Source organism: Grampus griseus (assembly GCF_964374135.1).
Source record: "Grampus griseus genome assembly, chromosome: 12".
Lineage (NCBI taxonomy): Eukaryota > Metazoa > Chordata > Mammalia > Artiodactyla > Delphinidae > Grampus > Grampus griseus.
This window is the reverse complement of record NC_139006.1, coordinates 87,861,016-87,876,077: the sequence shown is the minus strand read 5'-3', so window position 1 is coordinate 87,876,077 and position 15,062 is coordinate 87,861,016.

Here is a 15,062-nt window from a genome sequence, read left to right as displayed (position 1 = left end):
AGAGACTCGGGTGCCCTAGCTCAGGGTACCTCTCCTGTGTGTGCAGGTGTCGCCTGTGGGGACGGGGCTTGGAGACCTGGGGCCAAAGGCTGGGCCTCTGGCCATTGGTGCAAATGATGAGCTGTTCTCCATCTCTGACCGGGGAGCACGTGTCTCCTACTGGCGCCCTGAACCCCGGAGCCTGTCCCGGGCAGCGTGCGAGCTTGTGGGCATGTGGACGCCTCGATGCGTCAGAGCTCGTGACAGGACCTACCAAGTTCTAGGCACAAACGTCATGCATTTAAACTACAAAACACCCCGATGCTGTTTACAATGTGTACAACCTCAGTGGTCTTCCCCCTTCATCCAGATGGGAAACCCGGTTCAGCAAGGTCGGCGACGGCCCAAAGGCCACAGCAGGTGGCCTCCCTCACCCTCTCCGTCCTGTGACGAGCTCCCAGGAGACACAGAGGGAATGTGAAATGAAGGGGGGACACGAAGGACGCAGCTCAGGGTGGACGGAGGTGAGGGCGTCCAGCTCAGGCTGAGGGGACATTACTGAGTGGCCACAGGACAGTGGGGATGAGAAGGGGTTGTGTGCGGGCTGGGTGGGTCCCCGGGCAGTTCCCTCTGGCCTGGCTCCGCCTGGGAACTCACACAACACGCGTTCCTGTGACCTCCTGACCAGGGCAGGTGGCTCTGCTGCTTCCAGGGGTCCTTGTCACCAGACAGACCCTGCTGACTCAGGGGCCCCGCGCTCTGGTTTCTGGGGAGTCGCGTGCTCTGGGGACGCCCCGGTGCTGAGGGTCGCCCCCCTTCCAGCCTGGAAGCCCAGCCCTTCCAAGCCCACTTGGGTTGGGCAGATTTCTCTGCTGTTGGTGACCACAAGATAAGCATGGAAATCAAAGCAGAGAACCAAGGTCGAGGTGAATGCTTTGATGTTAACGTGGCTGCTGCCAGGACAGATGTTGGGATGAGCGGTGCCAGGACACACCCCCCTCCCCCATGCGGGTGACCCGCAGAGGTGGCCTCAGACCACAGGTCACACCGTGAGGCCCGGGCAGCTCCCAGACTCCGGCCCAGAGAGCTGGGAGCACGGTCGCAGGGCTTCCATGGATGTGAGACTCGTGCAGTGGGAAGTGGAGCCACCCGAGCCACGGACACACCAGTGACTGGGCCATGGTGCCCTGCAACAGGGTGCCCTTGACACACACGTCTACACAGCAGGCAGGGACAGGGACAGGCCAGCCACCAGAGCCTGCAGGAGACAAAGGATCCCCCTGGGAGCCTGGCCCTGCAACGCCTCACTGCTGTGTGAGAGAATGAGTTTCTGTCATTTTTAGCCAGTTTTGTGGTCCTTTGTTTTCCAGCCCTAGGATCCCATCTGGGGTGGTGGGACTGCAGCCTGGCCTACAGACCGGGGCCTGCGAACGAAGCACAAATGAGGTGATGAGAGGAGAAGAGGAACTGGCAGCCCTGGGGCAGATCTGACCCATTGCAAGTGTCTGGAGTATTTGGCTGGTGAACTTGGGGGATGGGCGTCCACATTAGGACATGGCGGTTGTCGCCAGAGCCGTGGTGTGGAGTGCAGGGTTTCCTAAACTCGGTTCTGTGGTCCACACCGGCGAATCACACAGACTACACTCCTCTCCAGGAGAGGCACGAGGCTCCTTAGCTCATTCAAGGCTCTGACAAGTCCTGCAGCGCAGAAACGCAGCTGAACTTCCCCAAGTGTTCCCCTAAATAATTCCCAGGCCCACGCCCTTGCCTGTGCTTCCTTCTCTTCTTGATCAACACATTCTTTCTAGATGTGAATTACCCGGGGGAGCAATCAGAGCAAGAACTTAAGCTGGAGGGTGTTTCACCTGGAGACTGTGACTATGGGTCAAAACAAACTAAAAACTAAATGGTCCAACACTGAAATTCAAAGTTGGCCAAGGATTGCTTTGGGAAATACCACTCTGTTGATTTTGCCCTCGAATTTAAGGAATATCTAATACAAAGTCATCTAGGCTCTGACCGTGGACCGCAGCAACCCAGCTACGGTTTAGACTGAAATCCGGGTGTAAGGAGGAGTCGGTACCAAGACAAAGCTCTTTTCAAAGCAGGCTTGGCACTGAAAGTGGTACCAGCAACCACTCGGAAGGCACAGATCTTTCACCCTGAAACCAACAGATGAGGAGATGTAGTCGTTTCTCGAATGACCAAAGATCTGATGGTTCGGAACAATTCGAAAAGTAGAAACTGGGGAACTATGATGTACCCTCTGACACAGCATGCTTGGTTCGGAGGGGGATCCAAACCACATCAGTGACATTCCCTTTCTAAAGAGACCTCTGAGCAAAAGACCCCTGAAATGGTACCTGTCACTCACATCCACCCCAGGAGGGAGCTCTCTGGATAACGCAGGGTTTGGCAAACGCTGTCCTGGTGCTTCTTTGAATCTTTACTTCCAATGTAAAGACCCTTCTGTGTGGCTACCTAGGAAATGCACTCCTTTTTGTCTGAACTCTTTTTCCTCGGTGCAGTTTCATATTCCTGCAGCGGGTCCCACAGGCTGGGAAGATTCATCTTTGCTGTTGGGACCACATCAGTTTACTTCAGAATTTAAAACAAACTTTACCTGTGTGAAGAGGATTTTGCTTCTGTTATTTCTGTAGTCCAGAACATGTCTAAATGCTTCAATGATGCAAACATAATATATTTTTCTCAACAAAACTCACAATATGTTTTTCTCCACAACTGATTGTGCCCATTTTGCTGAAGATATTGGATTGCTTTTTAGGCTACTTTTCCACCATTGGGTTAGATTTACGGCACCAAAGGAAAGAGAGCTTTGGGTGGAAAATTCCACTTGTATAGCAGTGAGCACACACATTCTTTCTAATTCACAAAAAGTTAATGCTTCTCTTAGATTGTCAGGAAAATAGAAAGTATGTATTTTCCAAGACAATTGTTTGGTTCGGGGCCAAGCTTTGTATAGTTAAGGTCATTAATCAATTTTATATCTCCTTCTGAGTTTTTTTCATAATTCTTTGGTCACCAGATTATGCTACCTTCCTTCTTTCATGTCTAGAAAAGCGTAATTTCAGAAGTCAGAGGAGTCATTTATCAGGATGGAATCCTTGCCTATTAGTACCAAATACAGTCTTCCCAGGATCTGCTTTGGGTAAAGCTATAAAGTTAAGATTCTGATGGTTTTTATCTACTGAAAGTTTAAACATTTTTGCAGGACAGAACTACTATAAGTAAAAATCCTCTCTTTTATTTTAGCTTTCTTAAAATCTGTGATTTATTTCCGAATCTTGTACCAGCTCTGGTTGGACAGTTATATCTTGCCTTTCCATTTCTTTGGTATAGCTAGACCCACTCTTCTTAATTTCCTGTATGAATTACAAATAATCTTCCAAAAACTTCAAGAAAAGACCCTAGTTTTCATTCTTAAGTGTATCTTGCCTTAAAAATTGTTGCATTTCATCATTTTGTTACCAGGTAGCTAATGACCTTTCCCATGTATATTCATAATCCAAAACCAATGTCATTAAAATCCTCCACCATTATGCCAGTAACGCGTGCATTCAGTGACTGCTTCCCAAAATTGAAAACCTCATTACATTTATTTCAATATATTTAAATTCAGATAGGAATTACTCATTTTAATATCTAATAAAGTTCCTGTCTCAGGAAATGCAAAAGATTTAAGTAATATAAAAAAATTCTAGTATAAAGGGATACGTATCACCATCTAGAAATGTTGAAATAATAATATACAAGGATGTAGCATATGGAAAACTAGTAACAATGAAAAAAGCTACTTTGTGAATATTAGAGCAAAAGACTGCACTCAAGAGTTGGCAATAGCTCTAGCTAATGCTTATGTGGTACTCACCATATGCCAAGCACTGGTCTAAGCTCTTTACAAAGACGTGTATGAACTCGCATAACTTTATAATGAGCCTATGAAACAGGTGCTATTTTTATGCCCATTTTACAGTTGAGGAAACAGGCATAAAGGTATGTAACTTGCCTGCAATTACATAGAGAGTAAATGATGGAGCCTGAATGTGAAACTTGACGGGCTTCAGATTTTATAGCCTTAGACTTTAATCCTTATTAAGTGAACAATGATGAAAGAAAGAAAGGAAGGAAGGGAGGGAGGAAAGGAACAGAGAAAAAGGAAAAGATGTATCCATACGGCAATGATTTTTGAATGTTTTGATCGTGACCACTTCCCGTGGCGAGCCTGTCTACACACATATATGGGTATAAATTGGGACTCGCCATTTCAACTTGCTGTGCCACGCAGTCTAACGCTTTCTATTATTTTCTTTCATTAAAAAAAAATGCTGGTTTAGAGCCACTAAATTGATTTCATGACCCACAAATGGGTGAAGACTCACACTTGGAAGACTACAGCACTCAGGCCGAAGCTCTTAAACCGCTTTTAACACAATGGTAACGGAATGCACACGCAGTTTCAGTTTGCAAAGGAGGGACGTCTGTATAAAGCGCTTCTCCTGAAGATGACAGGTAAAAATGTCAGAATCCACTATTCTAGCATTCGAGTCAGTATGAAATGACAGAATGCATTAAACTTAAATTCTGAAAGATTCATGAGAACAAAATGCCTATGTTATATTTTTTACCTGGGCAACAAATAAACAAACAAACCAGCACAACTTAGAATTTATAATTATTTCTCAAATTATGGTCACTACAATAACTGTGAGCAACTTAGTTTTTGATGTATCTGTATTACATCTGAGACACTTCTGGGCAACAGAGATAACATATTTCACAGATAACTTTTTCTTTTTTCAAAAGACAAAATAATCTCAGATGATCTGCTTAGGAAGAAAATGATGTTTAAGGACGTTTAGCATTTTCCTCACATTCAACTACATGTTACATAATAGAAGCACATAAATGCAAAGTAAAACACAATCTCTCAACCGATGAATGGGGGTAATTTCCCAGGGCATCAAATTAACAACATTGAGGCAAACTGTATTTAAGCCAATTGACAGCGGTATCAGATGAAACAGTTGATAACTGTAATAAAAATAAAGGTTACTTGTGCAGTTCAAAGTGTATGAAAGGCTCACCCCTTACAGCAAGACTTTGGGATTCAAATATATAAATGTGACTCTTTTTAGGTCCATAACCGTTTTCAGGGATGAATGTAATTCAAATTTGACACTAAGACTTAAGCCCAAGAATCAAATTCAAGGTTTTAACCACTGGGTTATAAACATTTTTAACCAACAATTTCAGAATTATGGTGCATTTACCTCAAAATTTAATTTTAGGCTTATGTGAAAATGTCCCAGGACCCCACAGTATATTTTTAAAAATTCAGTGGGAAGGTGCCTAGAATTCACTTCTTTTTGACAGCTGAGCCCAGTGATGGTTACAAAGTACTTGCATTTGGACTCAATAAAGCAAGTGCTCTGAACACATCAACTGCAATAAAAATAATACATAGGTTATAATGGAAGCAAGAGACAATGTAACCTTAATAAATGGACACACACCATCTACTTTGGCTGTTTATTTATTCCAGGACTAAAACAGCTACAAAATTTCTGAGTTTCTAATTTAGAAAATCTAAATAGGGAGAGAACAGTTTGGACAAGCTTGGCTAACAGTTTTCAAAAACTCATTAGTCCTGTAAAATTTCCATTTATCCTCTCACATTTGCAAGATTTCCAGCACATTTACCAATAATACCCTTTTCTTTTCAAGTTATCCTCACCTCCATCCGCAGTTCCCATATCATTAAGCTGAACACAGAGACATGACGGCAGAAAAGCCATTCAGCATTGCCTGTCAATAATCACTGCTGAGACACAGGGAAGGGGAGATGCAGAAAATATTAAAGTTCTTTGGCAGATTTGCTTTCCTCCTGGTTCACCCAAACTTCGTCAAAGTTCTGAGGATTTTCTGCACGTATAACGCTGACTTCAGTGCACCAACACGTATGTATTGGGCTAGGACTACGTGCAGGACTTTGAGCTCGGCCATGAAGGTGACAGCCAGAATCGGGAATGTGCCTCTCGTGAATGTGAGATTACGTCTGCGGTTACCATCACCCACAGAACCACCCGCTACACACAGGGCGAGTGCCTTCATGTCTGCTCACAGTGTGGCTCTGGCACTCAGCAGGTGCCAGGGTGGGTGACTGGCTGCGGGCCATGAGGAGGCCTCTGACGTGGACGCCACACATGCCGACACAGATGAGCGTGCGAGCGTGAATGCGATACCTGGAGCAGCAGCAGCCATCTTGTGGTCATGAGGGAGCAGCACGAGGACAAACCAACGCATTAGTGCCTCTGGGAGCACCAATGGGCGAGCAAATCATCCCCTGCAACTGCCCAGTTCTGGCCTTTGGGTTCTATGAGAAGAGTAAACCTCTACTGAAGCTGTTAGATGGGGTGTCTGTTATTTGTGGCCAAATGCAAACTTAACTGATAGAAAGTTCTCAGGAAAAAGAAGACCACATGGACTCTGGGTGCCCAGGTGGTGCTGAACTTCCGCCTTTAAGCAGCATTCAAAACTTCTTTTTCCTCTGTCGTTGCTGAGCGCGGTCTCAGGACCAGCAGCAGCCGCCTCCCCTGGGATGCTGGCAGAAATGCAGCATCCCAGGCCCCACCCCAGACACATCAAGTCAGGATCTGCATTTTAACAAGATTCCCCAGGTGGGCTGGGTGTTATCCTTTTGCAAAGCCTGGGGCCGTTTTGAATCCTGGGCTTTACCCTCGGTGGTTCCGATTCACTCGGTCAGGAGAGAGGCTGGCTGGGTTTGGAAACCTCCATGGTGACTCTGATGAGCGGCTAGGGCTGAGAGCCCTGCTCTGGTGCCTACATCAGCGGTTTCACGAGGTGTGGTCCCTGGACCTGCAGCACCTACATCACCTGGGAACCCATTAGAAACGCAACATCTCCACGCTCATACCAGACCTGGTGAATCAGAGCCTCCGGGGTGGGCGCGGGGATCTGCGGAGTAACCAGCTCCCAGGTGATTCCGACGCGCACCCCAGCTCCAGGGCCACTGCTGAGCTTGACAGAACACTCACTGAAAAGAGGGGGAGGTGTGAAAGGTTGAGGGTGAAATAACACGGCGCGGGGGGCGGGCATCAGCGTGGTCTGAGCAGGGGGTGTCTCTTGCCTAAATGCCGCTTCTGGAGGGCAGGAAGTGAATTTCATTCATCTTCTACTCCTTCCAACAGTACGGGAAACAGCCATCGTCCATCCGTCCATCAACTGTCCCTCCGTCCAGCATCCATCTGCCATCATCTATCCATCTACCATCCATCCATCCATCCACCTACCTACCTATTACCTACCTCTCATCTCCTGAATGCAGTCAGGACTGTTACAGGCTTGAACAGATGTTGGTTGTATTTACCACCCTTATGTGTCCCAGGCACAGACTTTTCTTGCTCGAGTCCCGCCCTCTACGCTGTGCGTACGTGTATTATAATTTGCCCTTATTTTGTAGGTTAATCCTGTTCAGTGACCAGAGCTAACTAGTGTGGCTCATTAGTGAGCAGACGCCAGATCAGGAAGAGGGAAGAGGAAGCACTGTCGGTTCCCACTTCGTAAAGGACACCCCGGGGAAGCCCCCTGCCCTGTGGGATGGGGATGGGCAGAGCAGACCGTGGACCTTCGGGAATCTCAGTGTGCAGGCGGCACAGCCGCCCCGCCGAGGTCTCACCGTGTCCAAGGCTCATTCCACGATCTCAGCCTGGACACGGCCAGGCCTGCGGGGCCCCCGGGACCCCCCAGCCCGCAGAGGCCTCACCGAGCCCACGCCGTCCCCGCACGCTCACCGGTGGGCTTTGTGGCAGGATCTCCGTAGGCCAGGAGACGGGAAACTGCCCAAGAGATGGGCTGAGGTCACCCCTGCGGAGACAGAGGCCCCTGCCCGAGACGGCGGGGCTCCCAGGCGGCCAGGGAGCACCCTCCTACCCGCGGGACGCCACTGGGCAGCAGCCCTGGGAGGCGGCGGCGCCGGCCCGGCACCTGCGGGAGGACACCCTGCGGGCGAGGTGGAGCCTGCGGCTCCTGGGCCGCCGCTGGGGCCGCCCGACCTTGGGCCCCGAGTCGCTTCCGGGCAGCTGGTGAGTGTGCGGCTTCCTGCGCGTTCAGGGCCGCCCTGCCCACCACCCTCGGCTGTCCCGAGTTCTAACGCGCCGTGCGCACCCGGGGACGGGCGCTGAGGGCGCCCCGAATGCCCACACAAGGCAAGTCTGTGCGACCCCGCAGCTGGGGACGCTCGGGCTGCCTGGGCTCTTCCCTCAGGGACGGGCCCGGCCCGTCCACAGGGGCCGACGCCCGACGACGACACAGCGCTTTGGGGGCAGAACCCGGGGCGCGGGGGATTCTTGGAGGAGCCGTGAGGCTGGTCTCCCCCGGCCAGGACCGTGGCACGGGAGTGCGGGGCAGAGCGGAGCCGCCGGAAGCCAGGAGGGCACCCGCGCTCCAGCTCCATCCCTGCAGGGTCAGGTACCCGGGGGCATCCTTGCGTCCAAGGGCCAGAGGACTTGTGTTGCATCCCATTTTATTGTTAATTTTGGAAAGTGTTGTACTTTATATGTTTAGAAAGGTTGCAGTGTTTCAAGATTGGTTTCACTTTTCTAAAGGAAACAGACTCTACCTTAAAGATCCCGGGCTACAGTAAGCGCACGGACGGAAAGTAACCCCCAGCAGCTCCTAGAGAAGCAGCAGGTGGGGACGTGATGTCACTGCTGGGGAAAAAGAAGGTTCCTACACGTCTGTGTAACAGGGCCTCGTCTGGAAGCAAGAGGAGGCTGTATTCACACCCAACGCCCTGCTAACGTAATTCCCACGCACCCAGAGAAAAGCTCCTATCTCTTTAATTACAAAAGCAGGGTAAATACAAATCATACCGAATATGCGATTTCTTTAATTTTTATTTTTTTGCGGTACGCGGGCCTCTCACTGTTGCGGCCTCTCCCGTTGTGGAGCACAGGCTCCGGACGCGCAGGCTCAGCGGCCATGGCTCACGGGCCCAGCCGCTCCGCGGCATGTGGGATCTTCCCGGACCGGGGCACGAACCCGTGTCCCCTGCATCGGCAGGCGGACTCAACCACTGCGCCACCAGGGAAGCCCCGAATACGCAATTTTAAAGTGCATGTGAGACACAATATTTTCCAACATAACAACCAAGCTGCCCTTGCAAACATACGCCGACTGTTTTCTCTGCCCACGAAGTTTAGAGAAACTCGCGTTCCCTCACCTCAGGGAGTGTGCAGCAATAAAATAATTAAGCTCAGCTTTATTTTCTGCTCAAAAAGCTCAACTTGTTATTCTGGACAAACAGGTATTTGCTAAGCTGAATTAAGTGCATGTCCTTAGAAAGTTGATTCTTAAAGGGCTGCTTTTTCAGGCACATACAGATTATCAATAAAGTAGAAATTTCTACAAAATAGTGAAGATCAAAACAACTTAAATTAGTTCTTATCACTGACTGAGATGAACATCGGGGTTTAAGAATATTTTAAAAAGTGAGCTTTATCAAGGGCCAGGCAATGCCATTTTTCTTCAAGATCCTGTACTTACGTTCTCTTTGTAGTTCATTCACTAAGGCTTGATTTGGGGTATAGCGGTACTTTTTTTCCTGCGATTACAAGTACTATTTTAATGCACGTATAATTTTAAATAGCCTACACTTATTCCCTGCATGCACCCAAAGCGAATCAAGTCGGATACCATCAACCACACAAGAAAGGCAAAATGAACTACTGGGTCACGGTTCACTGTCGTCTTCAGGATCGTATCAGTCCTGGGGGAGCAAGAGGCTGGGTCTCCAGGCAGCAGACGCATGGGCCCTGCGGCGCACGGGCCTCTGTCTATCTCTCACCCCCTCCCTGCAGAGACGTGCAGACGCATTTCTCAGCTGGCTCCACGGGGCTCACCAGGTAAGTCCTCAGCACCACAGAGGATGCTTTGTTTGAGCCAAAGTGAAGCCCGCAGACAAGGGAGGGTGTCAGGACGCTAACTCATCTCCGAGTTTCCCTTTTCAGGACTTGGGAGGAAACTTTGAATTTGTCTTCAGTTAATAACCAAGTCCAGCCACGATTTTCATGTCTTCGAAGACAGAGTCTATATTTCTAAAACTGAGTAACTCAGCCCAGTGGAAGAGAAAGATGACCGGGCTCAGAGCTTAGCCTCAGGGACCAGCCTTGAAAATAACCGAGTTATGATTTTTATTTTCATTTTTATTTAGTTTTTGGCCGCACCGCGTGGCTTGTGGGATCTCAGTTCCCCGACCAGGGATTGAACCCGGGCCACGGCAGTGAAAGTGCTGAATCCTAACCATTGGACCACCAGGGAACTCCCCCGAATTATGATTTTTAATTTATAACTTGCTCTCCTACTGTTTCCCAGCAAAACAGTTGACAAAAGTGGCACAATCAAGGTTAAAACATAAATTGAAAAAACAGGAACAAGAAGCCAGGAGATAAACTCTGGATAAGGGACGGCAATGCAAAGGGAGAAACGTGAAGGAAGGGTCTTTCAGCGGACGAGGAGGGGGTTCATTGTAACAAATGCGTTGGGAGACTCACTACCTTAAACAATACGCCAGGATTTGTTCAAGTCCTATAAAATGTCCTGAGGTTATGAAAAATGTGCAGTTGTCCTCAGGAAAAGCTAATCATTTACCAATATTTATCGATCAACTTCATTTTCCTAAATTGCCTATAGCTCTTAATTGAAAATCTATGAGGTCAATGCAGCTATAAAACTCTCGGAGATGTTGGTGAGTGTTATATTCTTTATGTCTCTGTTAGTGTTTTTTTCCACTGCTGGTACAGTTTCAAGACTGGCTTCTTTTATAAGTTGGTGGTCTTTTCTCCATATGTAGTAAATAAAGAGCTATAGTCATTTTGGGGTGCAATTATCCACTGGCTGGGTGACTTATTCAGCCCAAGTGTCTGCAGACGATGGCACGTAAGAGAATTGTTCACCTTTAGAAGAGAATGCCTTCACAGCACCTACCTCTTTTCAATTACCTACAATTTTTTAAAGTCCCAAATAGGAAACATCTGGGTTCCAGAACTCTTTTCTCGGTGACCCCAAAGCCCTACCCGTACCGCCTCTGCATTTAGGGGCAGCACCTAAAGCTCTGTTACTAAACATCAGAAACAGAGCAGAACAAACAGCCCCAAACAAGAAACCAAATAAAGGATGGAAATGCCGAAAGACAAAACCTAAAGGAGGTGTTCATGCTTCTTGCTCTCAAGCACAGTCATTACCCCAAGAACTGCTCCTAGACCAGTCGATTTCCTAGGGGGGAAAAACCCAAACAACTCTAGGCTTATTAGTCAAGGAAAACGAATTCAAAAATCTAACTTATCTCTCAATTATTTGAATGCACGGGGAAGTTTCTATATGCTTTTCCTACTGCGTATCCCTAAAACTTTCACCATCCGAAGGGTGGAAAATAGTTTTTCTAAGCCTGCCTGTTTTTCCTCGGCGGTGGTGTTTGTGGGCAGGTGTGACATATTTCTTCCTCTGGGTAAGTTTAGGTCATAACGAGAGCTTTTCCTAAGCTGTCCTTGACACCGTAAATAGAAAAAGTAAAATGAAACAGAAATGCTTTATAACATGTATATAATCAAGAGATACGCCAGTTATAAAAGAAACGTGACAACTTTGGTCATTTAAATATTTGTGTCTCTACTTGTAAAAAGTTATGAAAATTCAGGTGTCCTGGAGGTTAAGCCAGAAAGAAAATTAAATGGAATCAGAGAGCACTGAAAGTACCAGATGGAACGTGAAGGAACTCACACTTCTGCAACTCTCCTAATTTATAGATAATACTGTGATTTAAAAATACGCACAACAGACCAGCTTAGAAAGTGTTTGGGGGAATTTGCAAAATTCCCGTGTTCACGAATAAGCACATTTGGGACTACGGTGGTCAGACGTTTATTTCCACGTTTGAATCAGATACAGTGAGTGATTCACATGGATACGCACAGATCCCTTTACTTCAGGGCGGGCTTACGAATCATGTTTTCCATTTAGTGGCGTAGAGAACCTTTGATAGAACAGAACACGAATGTACTCTTACATCGATGACACCCCTTTCCTCTCTTTCCTGCCTCGCCAACTTTCTGGTCATCTCCCACTGGCTTGGGTGCGGCGCTCAGTGCAACCCTGAAGTCAGCCATAAGGGGGTGAGGTCGAGGCCCCCAAGTACAATCTCTAAGGCTTCCAAAGAAGTCAGACCACAGACCGCCGATGCGGTTATAAATCAGGGCAGCACACCCGATGTTAATAGTTAGGTTCTCAATCTTTCGCTAAAAGAACGAGAGATAACACCTGCTTTTAACTGCATCCTCTTTTGAATATATTGATGTATAGATAGACGTATATTAATTACCTCAATGAGGCGCTGCATGTGAGGTGTACAGTGCACAGGACAAAAACCAAACCATTAAAAAAAGTCTCTTTTCTGATAGAAAGTGCAGTCAGCATAATGTTCACAGAGATTGACTTTATTTTACCTTAAATATAGTTGCATTTTAAAAAGCTTCAATAAATTTAATGATAAAAAAAATCAAAGATACCAACACATTTTTCATGGTCCAAATATGATTCCACATATCTTCTTTAGCAAAGTCATTTGTAATAGATTTTTCAATATTTATATTCTTAGGTAATCATTTGTATTTTCTCTCTGTACAAATACCGTCAATTAGTCTGTCTAGTGAATTTTGGGGGGGGGGAAGAAAGATGTACATTAGTAGTAGTTCTTTCAAAAAAAAAAAAAAACACCGGCTCTTAGAAGAGGAAATTTTAAGGATCAAATTCTCCCCCGTTGTTACAGATCAGGAAGCAGAGTGAGGAGGGAAGGCTGCAGCTTTCACAGGGCACAGCCAGGCAAGGGGGCAGCCTGGCCCTGTCCCCACCTGTCCCCTGCCCGAGCCTCACTGCGGAGCAGCCAACCTGGGCCACTCGGGGCGATGCCCACACGCTCACGCCTGGTGACTTGGCACAAAACTGTGGACAGGAGAACGGCAGGACAATGTTTCTATGGCGATTTCATTTTAAAGTTTTCCCTTCGTAAAAAATGCTGAAACCATACGCAGTATTTCCCGCTTAAGTGCAAAAGAAAAGGGGGACTTAATTTTTCTCCTAGTTTTGTATTGAATATCTTGTAGATGAGTTCTTCCTGTAGCTAAAATCGGCCAAGAGACCTGCTGCTGACAGGAACGTTTCGCAGCCTCTGTTTTTCAAAGAAGCACTGCGTCCCTAAAAAACTTCTTGAAGGAATGAACGAGTGCCTCAGTGCCGGTAATTAGCAAATGAGCACAGGATTTTAAACACAAAGACTGAACTCCGAGGCCCACAGGTTGGCAGGCATGCTCGCAAGGTGACAGGCAGGACACAGAATTACACGTATGTGACATTATTATCCACTGCAAGCATGCACCAGAGGAAAGAAATGAGGGGTTTGGACTTGCGCGGTTTAGACAGACGGCCAAAATAAATACAGTGAGTTGAAGGCGGTTGGGCTGGAAACGTCCGTGCAGCCCGGTAATAAAGAAACACCCCTGATGTTTGCTGCAGCTCCTTAAAGCCGAAGCAGGAGCTGGGCGCTGTCTGCCAAGCACAGAGGAAAGGCAGGCAGGGAACCCAGGCTGCCTTCAAGCTTCCACGGGGACAAAATTAAACAGTGAGCGTTTAAAAACAATTGCTTCTTAGCCCTTAAGCGATACTTTTTAATTAGTCTGAAATGTTAACGGTTCCTGTAATGAACTCAGAATAGATACATATTTAAACAAATAATTTTTAGGGATTGTTGGCATTTATGATTCTTTGATATATGGTCTGAGCAGCCAGAATTGATGTCAGAAAGAAGTAAATACCCAGGCTCGTGAAGCCCGAACACCTCTGCTTTTATGTTGGAAACGTTTTTGAAATAAGAAGTAAATCTCTTTTGTTTTCCCTTGCATCTTAACTTAATTACTTTAAATGATTGTAGAAATCTTCGCTATTTCCTTACCATATGTAAAAAAAAGTCACTTTACTATCTGAGGTTTGTATCTCATGATTTCTCTCTAGCTCGGCAATCAACAGGATTTAATTCCTAAGGCTTATGATTATACGATACCTGCCGGGAGGCTGGGCAGTTAGTTTAGTGGTTAGTACCTTATCGCGCCTTCAAAATCACCCAGCATTTCCCAGGTGACGTTTACTGTGGCTTCCAGGTATCAGTAGCTATTTTTTAAAAAGAAGAAATGGATTGTATATCTTGTAATCCAGGAGCTATTAAATGATTTAAAGTTTTAAGTCTTCTCAAATGTTATCGGCGAGGTAAAGCTTCTTTTCAAGTGAAGGGCGTCCTCCATCCGGAACTCGCAGGCGCAGGGTGCCGACAGCGGCCACACTGTGCTCCCTGCACCTCCCTCCCAAATTGTCACTAGAGGCACAGCGATTTAGTTTTCAAGGGACCTGAAGAGCCGTTATTTTCCCTCAATGCCGACAAGGGGATGGTAATTCAGAGTGTAGTCGTTTTTGGACACTGCCAGTAGTCTCGAATAATTAAGCATTTTCTACTACATCTTCTTCCATCAAAGACGTAAATTAAAAAAAAAAATCCACAGTTAGGAGGCTGCACTTTTATTTTAGAAAAAGGTGAAACATGAAAATTTCGAGACCAATCAAGACACGCTTAGATATGGCTTAATAGATCTAAGCTCTCAGAACCCAGTGACTTTCCTTGGAGAAACACCACGAATATACGTCCACCATCAATGACCGTAACCTCAAATTCCACTTTCTCCATTAGAATAATCAAGGAACGCCATTCAGAAATCATATTACATCCTGCATTTTATTCAATTCCGTATGACAAAAATAGGAACCTAGACTAAGACATCCATTTCAATCAGTAGATGTGTCAAGCCACAGATTTCATCATAAAAAATATTGGATCTGGGTAACAATTCTCCACTGGTTCAGGGAGGCCCCTGGCCCTACACGGTGTTGCAATAGAAAAATAGTGTCTCTTCACCATGCGGAGAGGGACAGCCTCGCCCTGAGCA